Source organism: Arachis hypogaea, chromosome 10 (genome assembly GCF_003086295.3).
Source record: "Arachis hypogaea cultivar Tifrunner chromosome 10, arahy.Tifrunner.gnm2.J5K5, whole genome shotgun sequence".
Lineage (NCBI taxonomy): Eukaryota > Viridiplantae > Streptophyta > Magnoliopsida > Fabales > Fabaceae > Arachis > Arachis hypogaea.
The window spans coordinates 41,366,674-41,375,370 of record NC_092045.1 but is presented as its reverse complement, the minus strand read 5'-3'; positions in this window follow the sequence as shown (position 1 = coordinate 41,375,370).

Here is an 8,697-nt window from a genome sequence, read left to right as displayed (position 1 = left end):
AATGGTTGAAATGGCAAAGTCTAAATTGGAGTCCTTTAAATTGGCATTTAGGGATATAGAAACTGTTGAGAGCATAAAATGCACTTAAACAAGGTACTCTTTATCCTGTAATTTGGCAAATTAGACCCTTTTAAGTGTGATTCAACTCTTTTGTACCTCTTTTTTTATTTTCCAATCATATCTTTGGAAGTCATTTTAATCATAGATAAAGCTGGTATGGAATCTTGCATCATATTTGCCCTTTTATATTTGAAATTGATTAAGTCAAGAATTTAATTTCCTTTAACTTATGCTAAACATATCCCAGGAAAAATATGACAAGACAGTTAAAGAATGCACAAAAGCATTAGATCTGAATCCAGTGTACATTAAAGCTTTAGTAAGAAGAGGAGAAGCTCATGAAAAGCTTGAACATTTTGAAGAAGCCATTGCTGGTAAGTTCAGATCTTATATTAGGGGTTATTATACTTTAAGCAGGACTTGAACTTTATTCTCATTTGCACAGTAAGGGGGTAAGTGTAGTTTCTCAAAATGGAAAGGTGCCACTGTTATGTGGTATTTGCCAACCTAGGAAAAGCCAGTATGAGTACCATTAGGCATTCCTTATTGTTGGATCTTAATGAAGAAGTACATGTTTTGCATACTGATGCCATTCAGATTTTTTTTTCCTTTTCGCATCATTGAGTTCATTCATACCATAATTTTTTCACTTCACTAATTTTAGTTAGTTTTTCAAATATCAATAGACAGATATGAAAAAGATCTTAGAAATTGATCCCTCAAATGATCAAGCTAGGAAGGCCATCAGGCGACTTGAGCCGCTTGCTGCAGAAAAGCGTGAAATGATGAAAAGATGATTGGCAAGTTTCTGTTATCATATTTATCTTGGATTTCAATTATAGTTGCTATTGTATTATGTACTTTGCATAGAATAGTGCATGGGCATTATTTCCTTACATTACCTTGATCCTTCATGCATACATTTATAATTTGTTACCCAAATATGATGCTCTTTTCTTTATTTCTTCTTGTTGCTGCAAAACTACCATCAATGACGGAAAAACATCCTATCTTAGTTTCTGTGTATTTATTGGCACATTCATCTAGCTTTTTCGTCCATCTTTAAGATTTATTTGCAATCTTGTGGTTGAGATTGGCCAAGTCCATATGTTTATTTAGTCAGATGAAACCCTTTTTGAAAGAAATTATTTTATCAAAGGAATTTATGGATGCCTTATGATATTTCTAAACATGGGATACCTAGGTGATAGAAAGATATACTATTATTTTAAGTGATGTATGTAACTTTGGGTTTTCAGAGATTGCTTCGTTTTCACTTGTGTTGTTGGAGCTCTTGGTGACTCTCTTTTTGGTTATGTTCTTGGTGTTTTGGTCTCTTTCTTTTCCTCACCCTTATTTTCCTGTTTAATAGTTCTGTTTTTATTGAATCATCGTCTCTGAATTGTATCTTCTAATTTCCTTTTTTTGTCACGCAAGAGGCCACCTTCAAGTGTTTGTTTTTTTCGCCGCTCATTTTGGAATCGATTTTTATGTTGATTTCCTTTGGCCAAGGCACGTTTATTTCTCATGATAGTACAAACGACTTCAAACTGTATCATTTTCTTTCTTTGCAAAATATAGTCGCCAAATTAATCGTCAATGTTTCTTCAAGAAATGGTTTTGGTATTATTTAGACAGATAATGATAATAATACAACAACTTTATCTTTTTGTTCCAAATTGTATATACCTTTAAGGTGAATCATTTTGATCCTGCTTATGTATGTGTAAATTATTTTTTGCCTGTTATTTTTTTGTGTGTTTGTAATAAACCCTTTTTTGATTCAATGCGGTCCAGGAGTTGGAATGGCTCGTCTCATCAGATTCTAGAGCTGAAAGGTACAATTTTTGGGGATTTCCTTTTTCCTTTCTTGATTTCACGCCTTGAGTGACTAGGATTTATTATGCTTTCCTTAATATTAATATTGCAAGATAAATTAGGCTTTAAGATCTCAGACGTTCTTACTTATTTGAATTCTTCTGTATAATTTACTTTAATTTTCTTTGCTAAAAGATTTCATCTCTAGAATAGAATTATTTCCTGGTTGGATTAAAAAAAAGAAGAATAATATTTTGGAATTTTGATCTTACTTGATGGATAATTTTGGATTAAATTGACTGATTTTTCATTTGTGATGTGTTAAATGTGTATTTTTTGTTGGTGTCCTGCGTTTTTTTTTTCACGCTTTGGTTTGCACTAGAGCTCTCAACTCTTATTATTCTAACTTAAATGATATACTTTTATGCATTTAATTTTAAAAAGCTTTTGTGGTAAAAAGTAAGAAATTCTATAAAGGTCAACCCAATGCACTTCTCTCTGTTGAATCTGTAACCATCAAAGATCTCATATTTGTCTTTTCATCGTCTCCTTTCATATCATTTACTTTTTTATCCTTTAATTTGTTATTATTATTAAACTTTTTAACCTTTGGTTTGTTTTTTGTGTGTTAATTGGTAGATGGAAAACAGCAAGGCATTGTTGGAGATTGAGGTGATTTTCATTATTTCTCAGTTTTGTGTTTTACCCAAAATTTTATTCTGCTTAGATGGGAGCAAATTTTTTATTTAGGAATTCTGCATCTCTCTGAGACTTTTATTTTATTATGTAGATAAAATCTCGTGAGAGTTTGATGTTATTGATTTTTGGTATGGTGTTGTTGGTTGACTCGTGTGCAGTTAGATGATGGATCTTATGAGTTTAGTTTTTGAGTGTTGTTTTAAATCTTTTTGAGACGTTGGTTTTGTTGTTGGATTTCTTTCTATTGTGCTGGTTTTGGAGTTAAAACTTGCCCTTATGAGAAGAGAATTGTCCCTATCCAGCAACAGCAACAGCAACTACTCCTCAATGGGAAAGAGATTAGGAATTCTGACGAGTTAAGAGCGATAGGCATGAAGGATGACGATTTGTTTGTGATGGTCTGCTCTGGTGTTGGCAATGGCGACGGTGGCGCTGCTAGGTATGACTCTTCATTTATATTACTCTATTGTTATTTTTGTTTTACTTTGTGTTTTTATGGAAAGACAAATTAGATAGAGGTTGCTATGTAATATTATATGTCTATGAAATTTCTGGACAAATTGTAACTGTGGTTGATTAATTGGCTTTTGAGCTGGGTATGGGATTCAAAGAGATGGTCCCCCAACTCTTACCATCTCTCCGAATCCTATAACCAGTTGAGAAGCCAAATAATCCATTTTGAGTTTGTTTCAAATAATTAACAATTTATTGTATTTTGAATTGTCATCAAGTGTATGGAAATAATAAATCATCCACCTATTTTCTTGGTGTTTTTCGTTTGTAATGGTTTTTCAGCTGTCTTGTGGATGAAGAACTCTCTAAGAAAGTTAAGGTAAACAATATTCCTTTTTTATTATATTTTATATAAACTATTAAATAATCTTCCTTTTTGATTATGTTTTATATGGGTATGTGTATTTGCGTATTTTGAAAACAATTTTTGAGATTAGAGATACATTTTAAATTTGCATAACAAATTCTTCCTGAATTTGAAGTCTTAATTCTCATATTTGTAATTTTCCAGATAAATTAGTCTTTAAGATCTAACAAATGTTATTACTTTTTTTTAATTCTTTTGTGTAATTGACTTTAGCTTTGCTTTGCTTAAGGATTTTATCTTTAAAATAAAAATATTCGATTGCTTGATTTTTTTAAAAAAAGGAAGAATAATATTTTGGAATTCTGAACTTGATGAATATTTTTGGATGAGATTTACTTTTTTTTGTCACATTTGATGTGTTAAACGTGCATTTTTTGTTGGTATCATTGCTATTGTTTATTGATTTTATAGGTGTCTTTTTATTTTCTTTTAAATCTATATGAATTTATTGTTATTTTAGTTGTAATATTTTAGTGTATGGTTATGTTTATTGATCAATTTGTTAAAACTTAATTTTTATTTAATATATACTTCAATCTAACTCATTCATATATTTTGTTAGTTAAAACTATATTTTTAGTTAATATATATTTCAATTTAAATATTTTTAAAGAATGCCTTCTCTTACTTTTATTTCTTACTAATTTATAGTATGAGGTATATCTATTTTGTTTTAAATTTGTGTCTTTTTGTATTCTTTTATTTATTTATAAAAAAATAGAAAGAAATATTGATGTGATAGAACAAATCTCTCTTGTATCCTTTTTCAGAGAAACACTTTACCCCCACCTCCCTCATGTTCTTCACTCCCTATACCATTCCATCAACAGTCTCATGGCTCTGACTAATCCCATTTTTCAAGCACAATCTAGGCCTCCATGCATTTCATTTTGCAGAGTTATTCTATTTTTCATATTCTTGCCCCATATCCTTTAAACCCTTTTTCACTCTACTTCGTATTGCAGGGTTTACATCCTTTTGAATTAGTAGTCTGGTTTTTGAGTTCTTCTTTCCAGTCTCTGGGTTCCATATTTCTGTATAATTGTACTATAAATCCTGGAAAGGTTACGAATAATAGAGAAGATGGAACCATTGAGCCCTATGCTTTTCACCTCTGGCTGCCATAGTTCTGTGGTGCAGCGCTCTCTTCAATCTGATTATGGTGGCGATGAGAGTTTGTTTGGATTGATTTTTGTCATGGTTGTGTTATTTATTTTAATTTCAGTTATGATACTATATTAGGTTTTAATCTTATAATTATTGATGCATTATTTCTTCTTAGGTATTGAACTGAATAAATAATTAGTGTTACTGTTCTACTTTTTTTTCACTATTTGCTTCGCACTGGAACTCTTTTAACTCTTATTTTTTTAATTCTTAGGTGTTTCATTTTTATGCATTTAATTTTAAAGAACTTTTGTTGTAAAAAGTGGGAAGTTGTATAAAATTCTATCTGGTGCAATTCCAGTGATTTTTTTGTTATTTATCTTGAGTATTTATTTTGTGAATGCATATTTTGTTGGCCTGTTTTTTGAAATAAGATTAGTAAGTTCTTATCTTTTTTTTTGTATTATTCTACCGTTCTTGAATTGTACTTGAGTTGTTCACATATTCATTTTTCTAAATTCTTACACAAAAAGAAATTGAGAGTCAAATTTATCTTTGTGCCTTTGTTTTTTCCTTGGGTGTTGTTAGTAACTAGATTTCATTTGTATAATAAGCACTATGGTTATGAATGTGATAACCTACATAGTCTTATTTATATATAAGTGTACACCACTTGAGTTTTATTTAGAAACTATTTTGAATTCTTTTTTAATTGTTGCTCCCCCTTCTTCAATTGTCAAACAGCTTTTAGCTTGGAAAAATAAAAGCTTCTTGATAAAGTTAAGTCAAATAATAATAATACTATTATTACATTTTAATAATTTACATTTGACTCACAAGAACATCTCTCAGAATCATAAATTTCAAGCAATTGGACTTGGTATATTTGGAAGGCTATATCATCGTATAACAAAATGAATGTTATATTTATGTATATCATGGAAGTGATGTTCACTTTCCCATATCAGCAGCTTTTATATTTCTTCCTTGTGTTACCCTACATCTCTAATCCTTATTTCAGTGTTAATGGTACTTTTCTTGTGACAGGTTGGGCATTTACTGATTCTGTTATACATAGATTGGTACCTCTTTGGGTGGATACTAGAGGATTAGAATTTACTTGGGATTACATTCTACAGGGCCTAGAGGCTAATACAAATTTGGTACGTTATTTCCCTTAATGCTATAACTTTGGATAGGCCAAGCTGAAAAATGTAGTCAATATTCTCCATATAGTCAATATCCCTCTTTTCTTAAATCTTAGATTGAATTTTCATATCAGATTATGGTTCTATATTTTTTGTGTGTTGCTATTTTATGATACAAAATTATGAGTTTGTCTATAGCTTTGCTTTGCTTAAAAATTTTATCTTTATAATAAAAATATTTTATTTCTTGATTTAAAAAAAAGAATAATAATATTTTGGAATTCTAAACTTATTTGATGAATATTTTTGAAATGTTTTTAGAGTTGTCACTTAGATGATGATCAAACGAAGATGTTTGCTTATGAAAAATGATGCTTTTAGTTTTCTGGGCCAAAGTGACTTGTGATAGTACATATATAATAGATTACGGTTATTGAGATATTTGTAAGTTTACTCTGTTTCATATTCATGTTTCATATTCACTCTCTGAGCTTGAGATCAAGATTTAATATATATATATATATATATATATATATATATATATATATATGTATAGTTTTTAGGCAGTTAAGCATAATAAAAAGTAATAGAATATAGCTGCTGATTCAGTCTTTTATTAATGATTAAATATATTGGTTTCGAATGATTGTCGTTATACATGTAAATCCCTCCAATTTATTTATTCTATTATTTTTCTCATTATACAATGATTCAATCAAAATGACAGGATGCCAAATTCATTAATTGAATATTTATATTTTGTTTCATTATCTTTTTACTTTTCACGAGTTCAGTTTTTTTATTGTTTCATTGTGTGGAAAATTATAAATGCATATGTAGTTTATCTTTTGTTTTGCAGTTAGAGGTTCTTTAATTTTGGAAAAAAAATTTTTATTTTAATTACAATAAAAAAGTAATATGTGATATATTTTGGCTTTAAAATTAGTAATATATAATAGAATATATAATAGATAGATTCTATTTTTAAAGTGATCAAAGGTTTATTTCTCTCCTGATGTATTCATGTATAATATTTAATTTGCATTAATAGTATCAAAAATATATATTTTATTTATTTTGTAATCATTTACATATATGCTTACTTACAAAATGATTTATATATAGTTTTCAACTTTAAAGCTCTAAAATAGCATAAAGTATGTTTTTTGTTGAAGAAAAAATTTTGCATTTCACTATATTTTGTATGTGCTTATTTGTGACTGTTATTTCATTTAATGTGTATGAATTATACATTTTCTTTTCTTGGTCGGTGATGCCAAATTTAATACAAATTGTCTTGTGTATTGTCAGGGTTGCAAGATACAAGCTACTATTCGCAGGCCTATAATTCATACGTTCAAAAAACTTTTGCCCAAGGTCAAGTATATGTGTTGAAACTCTTTTTTATTGTTCCAAATCAAGGATCTTATAGGCCAATAAGCATCATTTCAAATCTTTGATTCCATAGTTTAGGTTAATTATTACATATAAATAGAATTTTATCTCTGTAGTTACATTATTGCTTAATAATAGGGTTTTTTTTATATTTTAATTTTGTGATTTCAAATAACTATTTGTATGGATGATAAGCCACATGTATAATTATATATACTCATATTACCTTTTTTTTTTGAAATTATTAAAGTTATTGATTTTTTCGATTTACCTGTTTCGTTTTGGAAAATGATTTATTGTGTCATAAAGAAGTGATATGTAATAATAGTTGAAAATTTACAAAGAAAATAAAGAAAGAGTATTTGTCAATTATCAGCACCTCCTAAAAATTTGTGCTTTTTAAATCTTGATATAGAACTAAACTAGGAGGCTATCAGAAATTTGTATTTTTTACACAAAAATGTATTCTTGTTTTTTTGTAATTGTTTCTTCAGTTGACTTCTTTCATTTTAATGTTATTTTACAATTTTATGCTGCTTCAATTTTATCTTTTTGGATAGGATAGATATTTTTAGGAGTAGTAGTATAAGGTTACATAATTTATAGAATCTGATAAGTTGGAAAAAATTTAGAGGCACATTAGTTTTCAAATGGTATATTAAAAATAGACCATATTTTACATATTTGGAATATTCATTCAAGTGTCACTTTTATAATGTAGGATTTAGATTAAAAGGTAGTGGTTGAGAGATTTGTAGGAACGAGTTGAAATTGGACAAAAGAAACCTTGCACTTTATCTCAGTATTTCTTTCTTTCGTCTTAGAAAATAACAAGTTTGACGAGAGATTTCGGACATTCATTCTTTTTCTCTTTTTCTTTTTCTTCAATCAGCAAATAAACAAAATCAAAGGCTAAAATAGTAGTTCAAACCCTATTAGCATTGAAATTTGATAACTTATATTTTTGTAAAATAAATGTTTTATCTAATAAATAAATTATTTTAACAATAAATTAAAGAAATTTTTTTATATACATAAATTGTATTGGTTATGGTTCTTAATCATATTTATCTTCTGAACTGTGTTGTTTATATTTTTAAATTGTATTTATTGTTGCATCATTTTTGAAGTTGAACAACATACAATGTACTATGAGGTAGAATCTCTATAACTTCGTCAAATTGTATGTTGACATTCAAAATGAATGTTTTGAAAAGCAAAAATAGAAAGAATGAGTATAAACTTGATCGTAATTAAAAAAGTTTCTGCAAATTATGAGAATTAAGAAAGGATTTTTATGTATTTTGAATAGTGATAAAGTAAATAAATCTTTTACTTTTAATTAAAAATTAAACAATAAAAATATTTTTATAAATGTAAAAAATGATAATCTAAAAGTTTTTAAAAAAAACTGAAACAGACGAACAAAAATTTTCAACCCGTGCATCGCACGGGACTTCTGCTAGTACATAATAAGTCAAGTTCCATTTCCTTTTCTTTGATTCCTTTGAAGGGTACGCTAGATTCCTTCCTTAATAATAATAATAATAATAATAATAATAATAATAATAATAATAATAATAATAATAA